This window comes from Populus euphratica, unplaced genomic scaffold (assembly GCF_000495115.2).
Source record: "Populus euphratica unplaced genomic scaffold, PopEup_1.0 scaffold784.1, whole genome shotgun sequence".
Taxonomy (NCBI): domain Eukaryota; kingdom Viridiplantae; phylum Streptophyta; class Magnoliopsida; order Malpighiales; family Salicaceae; genus Populus; species Populus euphratica.
Genome location: NW_011500650.1, coordinates 74,627 through 91,319, shown reverse-complemented (window position 1 = coordinate 91,319; position 16,693 = coordinate 74,627).

Genomic DNA, 16,693 nt, shown 5'->3' with positions numbered 1-16,693 from the left:
ATTGGCTTGTTCATGGAGACATTCCTTAAAAGAAGGCAACGTGGGACAATCATTGGTTGAGTGTTCATTGGTTTCACAAATTTGACACACAATTTCTTGAACAGATTTTAATTGACCACTCTTTTTTAATTCTAGTGCCTCAACTTTTCTAGCTAAAGATGCAAATTTGGCTTGGAGGTCATGATCTTCCCTAAGGCTATACATGCCTCCATTAGATGTATGAGGTTGAGTTTTACCTGGTGCCTCACAAGTACCTGTGGTGTCCCAATTTTGAGCATTTTCAGCTAGCAACTCTAGGTACTCCATTGCTTCATTAGGGTCTTTATTTTCAAAAGTTCCATTGCACATCAATTCCACCATTTGCCTATCTTTAGGTGTTAACCCTTCATAAAATTGTGAAACCAATCTCCATGTTTCAAAACCATGATGAGGACAGGTATTAAGCAAGTCTTTATATCTATCCCAACATTTATAAAATGTTTCTCCTGGTTTTTGAGTAAAAGTGGTGATTTGTCTTTTGAAAGAGTTTGTTCTATGAGAAGGGAAAAATTTCTTTAAAAACTGTTGTTGCATTTCATCCCAAGCATGAATGGATCCTGACCTAATATTTTGTAGCCATGTTTTAGCTTTATCTTTTAACGAAAAAGGAAAAAGCTTTAATCTGATGGTGTTCATGCTACAATTTAAGTCATTATAAGTGTTACAAACTTCTTCAAATTCTCTTAAGTGCAAGTATGGATTTTCTAATTCTAAGCCATGAAAAGTGGGTAAAAGTTGAATAATACCTGGCTTAAAATTAAAATGAGATGCATCAGGAGGAAAAACAATACATGATGGTGCACTTGTTCTTGTTGGATTCATATGATCTCTAAGTGTTCTAACACGATTATTCTCATTATTCTCATTATGAATTGATTGGTTATCTTCTTCGGCCATGTTTTCTAAAGAAAATGATGATTTTCTAGAAAGTCTACCACTTAATGTACGTGTCCAAACTCTCATGCAAATACAAAAGAAAAGAAAAGAAAAAAGAAAAAGAAAAAGAAAAAGAAACAACAATTAGAAAAACAAATAAAAGTGAAAATAAAATAAAATAAAATATTTAATTTATACAATAACTTACCTCCCCGGCAACGGCGCCAAAAACTTGACACGATCAAAGAGTTGATGTCTTATCCCAAGTGCAGGAGTGTCAAAGTAAAATAACCCGGCAAGACCGGGGTCGAACCACAGGGAGGTGAATTATATAAATTACAAATAAAGAAAAAGATTTAAAGAGAATAATAACAGAAAAGGAGTTGAAGAAAGTTTTGGGATGTGATATTGATGTAAGGATTAAACAATAACAAAACATATGTCAAGGTTATAGGATTCACTAATGGTATTTCAAATAAATATAATATAAACTCTTTTTATTACTCAACTAGAAACCACACACAAAGGAGGTTCTAATCGGATGATTTCTCGTTATTAGCTCATTATAAATTACTAACATGATCATATTAATTATCTTATATAAGTAATACCATACTTATAAATATCATCAAGCATTCATGTTGCTAGTTTATGTTAACAACAAATCAAGTTTCTATCATAATAACGATTTCGGCCGAAAACTATGAAAGATCAAGCATTTGATGTACCAAATATTATACAACACAAATCTAAATTAAACATTTAATAAGCAAGGTATTAAGAATTAGTAAGATAAAAAGATAAAACATGTTAATAACAATCTTTCTTGGATATAAACATTTAAAGCTCATGTTGAGTTTATATTATACCTATTCTAACACCATTAGAGAAACCTTTTCACCTTGACATAATTAACTTAGCTAAACATTAAGAAGGAGAAAAACACAAATAAACAATATAAGAACATAAACATAATATAAGCTAACTAAGTATAGGAAAGGAAATGAAAGAGCATAAACAAGAGATTACTATAGCATAAAAGAAAACTTGAACATTACAAAGATGTAGAGAGAAAGCAAGAAGATAACTTTGATCTGAAAATTAATATGACTAAATACATGGACAATGCCTCCTTTTATAGGCTAAGTTTCAGAACTATTGATTGATTGAAGAATTGGTGGGCATCCATTGATTTGGTGGCTGGTTTTTGACATTAATGGCTGCTGGTTTTTTGTTATTGTGGGCTGATTTTTGATATTGTTGGCTGGCCAAAACGTCATTGCTCACATCAGAATTATAGCCAACTGAATTGTGGAATCTGTGGGCAATTGTCTCAGCTTTCCATAAAAAAAAACCAGAGCTCATTTGGACTTCTAGAACTCAAGATATGAGCCAAAAACCGAATAGTGCTTGAGCTGCAGGACAGCTTCCGACGTCTTCGTTGTTGCTAAGATTTGGGCTTGAAAACGGCAGAACTGAGTCTTTGACTTCATATGAAAGTTGTAGGTCTATGTCTTACCTTTCCATCGATATAAAATGGACCTAAATCTGATATCTACAGCTCCAGATATGATCAAATTACTGAACGGTGTTCGAGTTTGGAATGCACCAGCAACACTTTGCTAAGTTTGGCCTTCTTTTTATCCTTTCAATTTCAATCCTTAAACTCATCAATCAATCCTTTTATTTATGTGATAGACCTGCATTTAGGATGAATATTTATCATGAATTAAAGGTATATTATATTTTGACTTGCTAATATAAAACATGCTTTTGTTAGGGAATTTAATGATACTTTAGGTGCAATATGATGACATAAATCCTTAATGAGAATGCACTTTTAAGTACTAATCAGTGTTATACAATACAAATCTAGATTAACCATTTAACAAGCAAAGAATTAAAAGTGAACAAGATAACAAATACAAAACAGGTTAGTATCAAACGTTAAAGTCCATGTTGAGTTTACACTATACTTATTCTTGCACATTAGTGTAACCTTTTCGCCTTGACATAATAAAGTTAATTAAACATAATAAAGAAGAGAAACATAAATAAAGAAGATAAGAACATGAATAAGATATCAATTAACTAAGTAAAGGAAATGAAATAAAAAGCATAAACAAGAGATTAATGAAAGCAAATGCCTCCTTTTATAAGCCAAAATTTAAAACTATTGATTTGATGACTAATTGTTAATTGGGTGGCCAACTCTTGACTTGGTGAAAATGCCTATCTTCTTATCTGAACAAACCATTATTGCTAACATTAGAATTCAAATAGATTTCAATCATGAAAGTTCTAGGAAATTATCTCAGCTTTCTAACCAAAAAAAAATTGAGCTCATTTGGGCTGAACACTGAACATTGTCTAGGTTGCAGGATAGATTCAAACTTTTTCTCCGTTGTTGCTAAGATTTGAACTTTCAAACAGTAGAATTGAGTCATATATTCTTATGAATGTTTTAAACCTATGTCTTAGCTTTCCATCCATATAAAGCAAACCCAAATCCAAGTTCTATAACTCTAGATATGACCCAATGACTGAATAGTGTTCCAGTTTGGATTGAATTAGCATCTCTTTGCTAAACTTCATCCTCTCTTTGTCTTCTCAATTTTAGTAGTTAAACTTATCAATTAATCCTTTAATTTATGTGATTGGCCTACATTTAAGATGAACATTTACCATAAATTAAAGTTATCTTATAGTATCATACCTGTTATTATAAAACATATTTTAGTTAAGGAGTTATCGATACTTCAAGTGTAAAATATTGATATAAAACCTTGATAAAAATACACTTTTAAGTACTAATCACAATGTTTAGGTTTAACCGCTTCCTTACCCGTAGAGATTGACTCATCATCTTTCTCACAACGTTTAGGAATTGGTTTTTCAATAACCTTACTATTCAAGTGCAAAATATTGATATAAAACCTTAATAAAAATGTATTTTTAAATACTAATTATAATGTTCAGGTTTAACCCCTTCCTTACTCTTAGAGATTGACTTATTATCTTTCTCACAAGGTTCAAGAATTGATTTTTCAATAACCTTACTATTGTTAAGAGTAATGACTAATTGAACGTGATCCATGTGTTGGCTTCTAAATCTTCTTGCACTTACATTGTATTGCCCCTTGAGATCTTATTATGGTTATGATGGAAACTTACCTTTCTCTTGAAAACTAATAGTATAAGTGAATTTTGTAAGAGTAGCTTTAAAATCTGTTATGTTTTAATTAAGTTGAGTATTGATTATCTCTTATTTTTTTAATGAAAGTATATAAAGTTTCCTCAGGATTTCTTCTAGGAGGTGGAGCATAAGGAGATGCATATCTGTGAAAATTTTAAAAATTATGGTATACTTGAAATGGTGGCTATGAAGTTTGTGCATTACTCTTCTAACTGAAATTTGAGTGATTTCTCCAACTAGAGTCATATGTTTGTGAAAATGAGTTATGAATGCGTCTTTGGCAAGTTATCACTCTTCCAACTGAAACATGGTATAGAATTTAAGACTAGGATCCATTCATGCTTGGGATGAAATGCAACAACAATTTTTTGTTTCACAGATTTAACACACAATGTCTTAAACAGATTTTAATTGACAACTCTTTTTTAATTCTAGTGCCTCAACTTTTCTAGCTAAACATGTAAACTTGGCTTGGAGATCATGATATTCCTTAAGGTTGTATATACCTCCACTAGATATATGAGGTTAAGTTTTACTCAGTGCCTTATAAGTACCTGCGGTGTCCCAATTGAGCATTTTTAGCTAACAAGTCTAGGTACTCCATTACTTCATTAGGGTTTTTATCTTCAAAAGTTTCATTGCACATCAATTCCATGATTTGCCTATCGCAAGGTTTTAACCCTTTATAAAAAATATGAAACTAATCTTCATGTTTCAAAACCATGATAAGGGCAAGTATTAAACAAGTCTTGATATCTATCCTAATATTAGTAAAATGTTTCTCTTAATTTTTGAGTGAAAGTGGTGATTTGTCTTTTGAAAGAGTTTGTTCTATGAGATAGAAAAAAACTTCTTTAAAAATTATTGTTGCATTTTATCCCAAACACGAATAGATATTGGTCTTAAATTTTATAACCATATTTGAGTTTTATCTTTTAATGAAAAAGAAAAAAGCTTTAATCTGATTGTGTTCATGTTATAATTTAAGTTAATATAGGTGTTACAAACCTCCTCAAACTGCCTTAAATGAAAGTATGAATTTTCTAAATCTAAGCCATGAAAAGAAGGTAAAAGTTAAGTAATGCCTAGCTTAAAATTAAAATGAGATGCATAGGGAGAGAAACTATGTATGAGGGTTCACTTGTTCTTGTGGGATTCATGTTATCTCTAAGTATTCTGACATGGTTATTCTTATTACTCTCATGATAAAGTGATTGGTTATCTTCTTCGACCATATTTTTTTAAAATGATGTGGATACCTGATTAGTACTTAAAATTGCATTTTTATCAAGGTTTTATGTCATCAAATTTATGCCTTTCATTTACTTAGTTAACTTTTATCTTATTTATGTTCTTATTTTGTTTATTTATTTTTCTTTCTTAGTTAAATTCATTATGTCAAGGTGAAAAGGTTACACTAATGGTGTAAGAATAAGTATAGTATAAACTTAATATGGACTTTAATGTTTAATACTAACATGTTTTGTATTTGTTATCTTGTTCACTCTTTAATACTTTGCTTATTAAATGACTAATCTTGATTTATGTTGTATAACACTTTGTTACTATTGTTGTTGTTTATAATTTGTACAATTAACCTCCCTATGGTTCAACCTCGGTCTTGCCGGGTTATCTATTACTTCGACACTCCTACACTTAGGAGAAGACATCAATCTTTTAGTCGTGTCAATAAACAAGAGATTAATGAAAGCAAAACTTAAACATTACAAAAATATAAAGAAAAAAAGTAAGAACATGGTCTTGATCTGAAAATCAAGATGCTTAAATGCATGACAAATGCCTCCTTTTATAGGTCAAAAGTGGGAATGGTTGATTTGTTGATTAATTATTGAGTGGGTAGCCAAATCTTGACTTGGTGACAATTCTTATCTTCTTTTTTGAACAAAACGTCATTACTAACATCAGAATTTGAACAGACTTATGAAAGTTCTAGAAAATTATCTCAGCTTTCCAACAAAAAAAATTGAGCTTATTTTGACTTCTAGAACTCAAGATATGGGCTAAACACTAAACAGTGTCTGGGTTGCAGAACAGATTTTAACTTCTCTTTTGATGCTAAGATTTGGACTTCCAAACTACAGAATTGAGTTTTGGATAACCATGAATGTTTTAGGCCTATATTTTAGCTTTTCATCCATATAGAGCATACCCAAATCCAAGTTCTACATTTCTAAATATGACCTAATGATTGAACAGTATTCCAATTTGAACTGCATCGGCATTTCTTTTCTAAGTTTAGCCCTCTCTTTGTGTTCTTAATTTCAATAGTTAAACTCATCAATCAATTATTTTATTTATGTGATAGGCTTGCATTAATACAAACATTTAACATAAATTAAAAGTATCTTATAGTATCAGACTTGTTATTATAAAACAAACTTTAATTAAAGAGTTACTAATATTTCAAGTGCAAAATGCTTATATAAAATCTTGATAAAAATATATTTTTAAGTACTAATAATTTACTTAGTCCACATTGTTTTTTATGTTTTTTTTAATCGAATCTTTTTTCAATTTTATCTTTCAACACTAAGTTGATTTAGAATTGATGTTTATAATATATTTTAATTTGCTTTATATTGAGTTATTTTAGTCTCATGATTTAGATTACAGGTTTAACAGGTTAACAGGTTAACATGAATTGACTTAGGTCATTTTTTTCTTTTTTTAATTTATTTTTTTAATTTCTTCCTTCAATATTGGGTCTATTGAAAAGTAGGTTTTATAATTTATTTTGATTTGTTTTATATAGGGTTATAATAGTCTTATGACCTAACATGCAGATTGAAAATAATGGTCTTATGACCTAACATGCAGATTGAAAAGTTAATTTGGGTTGACTTAAATTGATCTAATATGTTATTATCTCAATATTTATATAAAAAAACTTTATCTTGAATATTTATTTTGAGTCGAACTATATTTTTACTAGTATTCAAGTTGCCTTTGGACTCGTTAAATTAAGCGAGTCATATCAGATCAATCTTTATAAAGTTTAAAAATATTTTTTCTTTAAAAAAATAATAACAACATTTAAATATTTTTTATATTAAAAAATTATTTCACCATTAGATAATTATCAAGTTAGTAAACTATTTATATTGATGGTACCTAGGCATAATTGCATTGGTAATTTAAGGAAAGGTGCATGAGCTTCTTGAGAAAGAACTAAATAAATTTGAGATAACATTTGGTGACATAAACAAGAGCTAAATAGAAATAAAAAAAAACCTTTACCTTTTCTACCTTGTCCTCACAAGCAACATGTGACATGTGTTGTGACTAAAACTTGGCATCAAGTGCTCATTAATTACTTAGTAGCCTTCGTTTACTAATATTTTATATATTCATATTTCATTTGTTGTCAATTTCATTTTGATAAATGTTTTATTTTTTAAATTAGAATAAAGTATTTTAATTTTGAAGTATTTTAGCATGCTATTTTGAAGTCACACTAAGAAAGCTGACCATGCCCGAAGTCGTTACCTTAACCGTAAAGGGAGGATGCCGAAAACAAGGCTAGTGACTGGAATGAAATCATAACAAGATAGCCGTATTGGAAGGTGCGACTAGATCACCTCTTTTTTAGGGAGAGGTAATGCTTGTTGGGTATTTTGGTTTGACATTGCTTCACATGGGATTCCACGTGCCCCATGCTACTCAGGTCAGAGCATAAGTTAGTGATGCTTTCAGCTATTGGACTCTCTCCATCTAGGGTGCAACACTCCCCCGCTTCGCCTAGCAGCATGACGCTTATTTTGCTCTCCCACAATCCCGTTTTCACAGTTTAGAATATATATATATATATAATTCAAATTGAAGATAAATTAATTATAAATTATACAATACAAACATCAAACAAATATAATTTTAAAATTTAAAATATTTCTAAATAGTCAATATTAAATAAATCTTTAACATAAAGTAATTCAACTTAAACAAAATATCAAAATATTATGAAAGTAAAATGTTTTAACACAAATATTTTAAATGTAAAGGTAGGTCATGTTATCAAGTCTAATAGGATCTAAAACATCCTTTATTTTACTCAAGTTCCTAAAAAAAACATGAATATAAATTATATATATATATATTAATGATAAATCTAATTTTAAAAAATTAATATCATTTTTAATGAAAATAATAATAATAATTTTCAATATTATTATTAATATCATTGTTATTGAAAATAGTAATGAAAAATAAATTTTTATACTTAGGTGGTTTAATTAATTAAATTGAACTAAGTTCAATTTGATTTAATGATTTTTCAAGATTATAACGAAATATGTGGAATGAAACCAGAACATTCCGGTCAAAATTCAGCTAAAAAATTCAGAACGAACCGAGATTTAAAATAAGATGAAAATTGTTCCATTTTGTTTTGTTTTTTGAATAGGTATGAAATATTTCAGTTTTTCCGGACGAAACGAAATGGAATTGACAACATTGATCCTGAAGGGTGGAGGGAACCAATGAAAACAAGTATACTTAAAACAATTATGGGGAAAATAATTTTTTATTGACATTTATATTTAAAAAATTTTCAAGAGATGAAGAGAAAGAAGGTATATTGATATTTATACTTAAAAAAAAATAAAAGAGAAAAAAAGAATTCATTAAAGATAATACTATTATATAGATCAAAGTTAATTTCTTTCTTAAAAGAGTTATTAAGACTTGTGGCATCCCTACCAACAGGGGCAGAGCAAGAAAAAAAAATGAAGGGGGGCAAATTAAAAATTAAAAAAAATAAAATTAAATTTTTAATTATTTTTATAATATTTACAAAAAAGGAGGCTGCGAAAAGGATTTCTTGCAGGGGCCGGGCCCCTGCCAGCCCCCCGCCTCCGCCATTGCCTACCAATTACATAGAGAGCATGAAAGCCGCTTGTTAGAGAGAGATTATACTTGAGACTTGTATATTGAAGTTTATTATACAAACTAAGTTTAACGGAAAAAAGAAGAAGAGAAGAAGAAGCTATTATTGCTCCAATTAGTTAATGAAAATAAATAAGATTGGTTAGAAAGTATGCTATAAATTATGAAATTGAAATTTTGTATTCATGATATTGGTAGCATAGAAAAAAAGACCTCGAAAATAAAATCAATCTTTTATTTCAATGAAAAATAAAAAAAATATATTTAAATTGGAAAATTTATGAACTAGAAAACGTGGTAATTTTTTAGGCTCCTCACAGTTTGGTCAAAGGGAAGCGGCAATTTTGGATTGATGAATTTAATTGAAAGCACGTGAATACGCTGCAGACTAGTTGAGTGAATATTATTTGTAGCCATGACATGGTTGGGGTTTGAATGAGAATTGTTATTTTACCAAAAAAAAAATTACGGAAAAAATTGAAATGCTATTATTTTCTAAATTGAAATGTTATCTTTTAAATTTATTTGATTACCTAGTTAACTGAGTTTTAGATAAAATTAGATCTCGATCAGATTTAATAATTATATTATAAATACTATATTTATAATTTGGGTATCTAAAAAGAAAAGAGAAATAAAAAAAAGAAAAGAAAATCATTTATATTTTATAAATTATTAATGCCTTACCATACAAGATAAAAAAAAAAAATGAACACATCATCGTCCCAATTAATTATCTTGAATTTTGATATAGATGAGTTTATACATCAATCAAAATTATTATTATTATATAAAATTATCTCTTGAACGACATACTTCATTTGAGTAACTTATCATGCCCATATTTACAACCTTCTTCTCTTACGTGATACAAAGATCACTTCCTAGATGTTTTTATCAGTAACTGCATTAAGGTTAAAATTATTTATTAAAATAAAATTTGAAGTTTTTTCATTATAAATTAAATTTTTAATATTTCAAAATAAAAATAAATTTTTTAAAAATAAAAATATTATTTTAATATATTTCAAAACAAAAATCATTTTTAACCCTTCCCAAACTGGCCTGGCCTTTAATTTCAGTGAAGAGGTAACCCATCTTGCTTTGGAGAATGGAGTGTAATCCTTGAAGGCAAAAAGATTAATGGAGTGGCATAGGATATAATAAAAAAATATCGAGCAATACAAAAACAAATGAATTGAGAATCCATTCCAATCCAGATAAGGAAGTCATAGTCTGACCTTCCTTAATGAATTGAGCACTTAACACCTCACCTCTCCTCTCCTCACCATTTGAGAGCCGTTGTGCTAGTGCTGACCTTCCACACCATTTGAGAGCCGTTATGCTAGTGCATACCTTCCACAAACTCACACAAAAACATCAAAAACATCTATTTTAAAAACTTCCGTGTGATCACAAAACCCATCTTCCTCCCTCCCTTTTTCCCTTCTTCATTATATATATATTGAAGTGGAGAGCCAACGGTTTGATCACAAAACCAGATCATAAGTCTCACTGCGTTGGAAATTGAAAACAGTCAGAGCTATAATATATAAATGAATGCCATGGAATTGACTAAATCAACGTGATGAGTTGAGAAATAAAGGGCTAAACTAAATTATCTGACACAATCCAGTTTTTCTTCTCGCATAACTTCCGGATGTGGTAAGGCACTGCGAAGGGTAGAATCCAGGTCCAATCCTATCCAATTATGTTGAGTCAAATCAGGACGAATTTTATTTTTTGATCACTGGGCTGGGTCACCAGTTTTATAATACTTGGATTTAAATAATCTTTGTAATATGTAGGGCTATAAAACCTTTTCTTTTTATCAATTAAACATTCATACTTTCAATTCCTGTTGATTGAATATAATCTATCTAAATGGAAAAGGAAACATTCATATTTTGCCACAAAGTTGCTTTCATCCAGCATTTTGATCGGATTTTAAATTAAATTGGAAGATAGTTGAATTGATCAAATTCAAGGAAAATCTTTTCCCAGCCTGCGTCGCTTGTTTCTGAATTATTTGCCTCTTTGTTTAAGGTCGAAAACGGCTAGTGAAAGAAGTTTGAAAGTCTTAAATATATATATTGACTTCCATTGTAATTCATTTTATAAAATAAATACATTGTTAATATATAATTTATTAGCCATCTATTTTTTAAAATTTATAATAAATTTATGAATGTTGTTACAATAATAGATAAAAATTAATCCGTTTATATCTTACCATCTTAATTAATTATTTGGTATTTTGGTTTAAGATTAGTTTATATCTCAATTTTTATTTTTTTAAGAATTTTCTTAAGAACAATATCATTTTAGTGATTTATCACTCTCATTGCCATACCCTTATGAAAACGTAAAGTTGTGGTGATCCTTTTTAGACATATTTTGGATGGTCTTTTATTAAATAAAAGAGTAGTTACTTAATATTATGACTACCAAAAATTCTAACTAGTCTTTTAAGTATTTTGAACAAAGAACTGATTGTATAAAAAAAAAGTATTAACATTTCTAATACGTTTTACCTGAAATAAATTGTATTGTTTTTTTTTTATTTGCTATGGTCTAATTGTATTTCTATTTCTATCAGCATACTTTGACAAATTTGCTATGATAAACAAACCTTAATGTTTTTGGTTAAGAACTTGATCAGGAATGGTAAAATGTTCTCAATTATCATTGAGATTTTTGTGAGATAAATTAGAAGTTTTAGCTATTGCATCATTTCAAATAATATTTTAGATAAAATTCCTTATATTTTTTAATCCTTATTTTATGAGTAAATAAGTTGTATTACTTCCTGGATATTAACATCATACATATTTTTTTTTAACCTTATATTAAATGAGAGTAATAATAAATCATTATCCCTAATAATATATTAGATATTAACCTTTTTGTAAGTTTTTTTATCCTTATATTAAAAGTGAATAATATATTCTCTTGTTAAAAATAGATTTTTAATATTTTTTAAAGATAAATCAAAATCAGTTGGAATTTCACAAACATGTTGTAAAATTTATACAATATTTTTTAGAACATGACCAAATATTTTAGATTTTAAAATAATGCTCAAATGATTTTTAGGATTTTTGGTCATATGCAAGGTAAAAAATATTACTTTTTAAGGTTTTGTTTGGGAAAAAACTCATTTTCCTTTGAAATAAGAATATCAAAATAGGCCTAAAGATGTGTTTCTCAAGCATGTTCTTGAACCAATTTTTTTTTTTTTTTTATCAAAATGGTGGCAAATCAAATTGACACGACTAAAAGATTGATGTCTTCTCCTAAGTGCAGGAGTGTTGAAATAATAAATAACCCGGCAAGACCGGGGTCCAACCACAGGGAAGTTAATTGTACAAATTATAAACAACAACAATAGCAATAATAACAATAATAACAACAACAACAACAAAAACAACAACAACAACAACAACAACAACAACAACAACAATAATAATAAGAATAATAATAATAAAGAAAAAGAAGGAGAAGAAGAAGAAGAAGATGAGAACTTTGAGATCGAATACTAATGTAATGATTAAACAATGATAATAACAAATGTCAAGGTTAGAGGTTCCATTAATGGTATGTCAAACAAGTATAGTATAAACTCTTATTATTCAATTGAAAACCACATATAAAGGAGGTTCCAATTAGATTATAGATTGTTAACATGATTACATTAGTCATCTTATTCGATTAATACTAATACTTGTAAATCTCGTCAAACATTCATGATTATAACTTATGTTAACAACAAATCAAGTTCCTTTCATAGCTTAGATGTCGGTTATACCATACAGTATGAGCTATGAAAGTGCCAAGTATTTGTTGTACCAAGTGTTATAAACATAAATTAAGATTAGTCATTTAACAAGCAAAGTATTAAAGAGTGAACAAGATAACAGATACAAAACATGTTAGTATCAAACATTAAAGTCCATATTAAGTTTACACTATACTTATTCTTACACCATTAGTGTAACCTTTTCACCTTGACATAATAAACTTAGCTAAACATAATAAAAGAAAGAAAAATAAATAAAAAAAATAAAAACATAAATAAGATAAGAGTTAACTAAGTAAAGGAAAGGAAATGAAAGACATAAACTTGATATTAATGAAAGCAAAGCATAAACATTATAAAAAATACAAAGAGGGAAAGCAAGAGCATGATCTTGATCTGGAAACCACAATGCCTAAATGCATAGCAAATACCTCCTTTTATAGGCCAAAATTAGGAACTATTGATTTGATGACTAATTGATGAGTGGGTAACCAACTTTTGACTTGGTGACAATCCTTATCTTCTCTTGTCTGTCTAAAACATGATTGATAACGTCAAAATTGGAGCCACTTAAAAACATGAAAGTTGTGGGAAATTATCTCAGCTTTCTTGTGTAAATAATTTAGCTCATTTGAACTTCTAGAACTCTAGATATGGGCCAAATACTGAATAGTGCTTGGGCTGGCAGACGGATTCTTGCTTCTTTGTAGTTGCTACAATTTGGACTTGAAAATGGCCTTTTTAGATCTTGGGCTGCATATGAAAGTTGTAGGCCTATGTCTTACCTTTCCATCCATATAAAGTATACCTAAATCTGAGATATAAAGCTCTAGATATGACCTAATTACCAAATAGTGTTCTGGTTTGGATTGCACCAACATCTCTTTTCTAAATTTGACCATCTCTTTGTCCTTTTAATTTTAGTTCTTAAGTTCATCAATCAATCCTTTCATTTATATGATAGGCATGCATTTAAAATAAATATTTACCATAAATTAAAGGTATCTTATATTATTTGATATGTTATTATAAAACATGTTTTAGTTAAGGAGTTATTGATACTTCAAGTGCAAAATGATGATATAAAACCTTGATAAAAATACACTTTTAAGTATTAATCACACCCCCCAACCAGCTTATTACTAGTCCCTAGTAATCAAAGTGTTAAAATAGAAAAACAATTTGCAAATTCCACAAAGCAAGGTATTCATCATTTAACTTCCATTAATCTATCTAGATAAACAAACTCTTATTAAATTTATATATCTGCTCATTACCTCTTAACAAGTTATTAATAAACCTTTCTTTTGTGCTCAATATATCAACACATAATTATGGGGCTTTTCTTGGAAGAAAACAAAATTTTTGTTCTAATGTTTAAGGTTAACTTCCTTGAGTTGGGATTATTATTTTTTTTTTTTAAAAAAATATATATACATATAACTTAAAACACCATGCATCTTTAACCCATGTAACGAGCTTTCGACTAATGACTCCCAAACCAATTGGTCTTAGGGCATTAGGTGTTAAGACACCCCTACGAGCTTAGTAACTTGGGTCGCAGATATTGATATGTAGATAGTGCAATGTTTGATTCTCTTAAGCTTTTCTCCTCAACCCATGTAACAAGCATTGGGCCAATAGCTCCCAAGTTAGTTGACTTTAGGGTATTAGGTGTTAAAACACCCCTTTGGGCTTAATTGCTTAGGTTAGGGAGGCTACGAAACCAAACTTATCTATATTTTTATTATCATCATTTTTTTTTCTTGTGTTTTTCTTTTTTTAATTATATACTATCATTTTTCCCTTAGTTGTTACCTTTAACAAAAGAATATAAATAATGTAATAATCTAATATGCAACCCACAATCATATGTTAAAGTGTATGTGTGTAAATTAAGGTTTAAGAATACATGTTAAATAAGTATGTGAGCAGAATTAAGTGATAACAATGCGAGAGTTTGTAAATCTGAATATTTCAGGAAGTATTATAATAGACCTTGTTAAGAATGGTTACTAAGATGCGTCTCAAGAGTCACTTTAACAAAAGAACTCCTTTACTCTGCCATCCTAGTAACAACAATTATGCACATGCTTTATGAAATGAAAAACAATTTTTTTTTTATCAACTACTACCCTCTCCCCCCAACCAAAACGAGACATTGTCCTCAATGTTTTAAGGTAGAAAGATAGAGTATAGAAGATATCACCTGAAATAACAAACACCGACAAACCTGAAACACACTAAAACAAAAATAAGAAATAACAAAACACAATAATAAAACCAAAAGACATAAAAATTCACAAATGAATGTTCAAATCCAATCTAAGCTTTTTACAGCTTTCCTTAGATGACCAATTTATGCGACTCATGGAAGGATCAATCACAGGAATGAAAGATTGTAGTTGGTCAATCAATTGTTCAGCAGTAGCAGCAGAGATTATGATTTATCGTACAGAAGATGTTAGAAATTCCTGTTCCACAGCATGATCAAGAAAAGACAACAATTTATCATAATAACCATTAACATTTAACAAACCTATGGGTTTATGGTGGATGTGCAGTTGAGCCCAAGAGGAAATATGAAAGATCTCTTCCAATGTGCCTAGACCACCTGGTAAAGCAATGAAGGCATCAGCATGGTTAAACATTGCATTCATTCGAGCTGACATTGTGGAGACCTGAAGTTCCTCTCCAATTGTTTTTCCAATGATGTCCCCTTGTGCCAAAGCTTTAGGGACGACCCCCAAAACTTGACTACCTCCTAAAAATGCAGCTATTGACACACCTCCCATTAACCCAAGACTGCCTCCCCCATACACTAAATGAATCTTTCTCTCAACTAGCACCTGACCAAGATGATTTGCTGATTCTAAAAACTCCTTTTCTTTCCCAGGACTAGATCCACCAAAAACACAAATATTTCTTATTTGATGACTTGAGGAACTTGTCATTTCTACACACTTCTGTATTTGTTGAATGTATGGGTTGAGTAGAAATGAAAGGAAGGAAGAGAGGGTTTTATAGATGAGAAATGAGAAAGGCAATCATAACACCTATATGTAGGCCAGCTGGAGTCTCACACTCTCTCTCTCTCTTTTTATTTATTTATTTATTTACTTTTTGAAAAAGAATGTGTATGTACAGGTAGTTGTGATTGTGGCTTACATCTTCCCTTGGTTTTACGTTCAAGAATGGCTTAAACGCCCTCTATGGGTCGGGGATAGGCTTCCCATCTAGTTTTCTTAAAAACTGGCAAACAGGGTCTTTTTTAGTCAGATTCCCAAGACTAAGTCGATCATGTTCTTTAGGAAATAGTGGCCATAAATCATGAATTACACGATGCACATCTCCACTAAGATGCGTCTCAAGAGTCAATAGAAGATTATCTAAAGACTCCTTGCTCAGGCCATCCTTAATGAATTGTATTTTATCTTCACGGTTTATAGACGCCATTCCTAAAAAACGACATTGTGTATTACATGTCCATCTAGCACATCGATGACAGACTTCTAGTCGTTTTGCACGATGTTTCTTTGCAAAAGTGCTTTTACTTGTTCCAGGCATATGTGAAATGAAGAAGTTAGAGGACTCACCTGATAATCGGACCTTTGCTTCAATCAATTAGCGAATATCTTCAGGAATTTCATGATTCATTAACAATCTCAATCTTGCACATCTAGCACGGTAAATTTTTGTAATCGCATTCTGAGGCAGAGCGGGAAAATACTTTTTTAATTTTTCAAGATTAGTGTCCATTTTCAAATGAGAATTGGAAGAGAGATTCAAAGAATTGCACAAATATATACACAAATATCAGTAATTATGGGAAACTGAAAGAACCGACTTAAGTCACGGAGTACCGTTAAAATATATACACA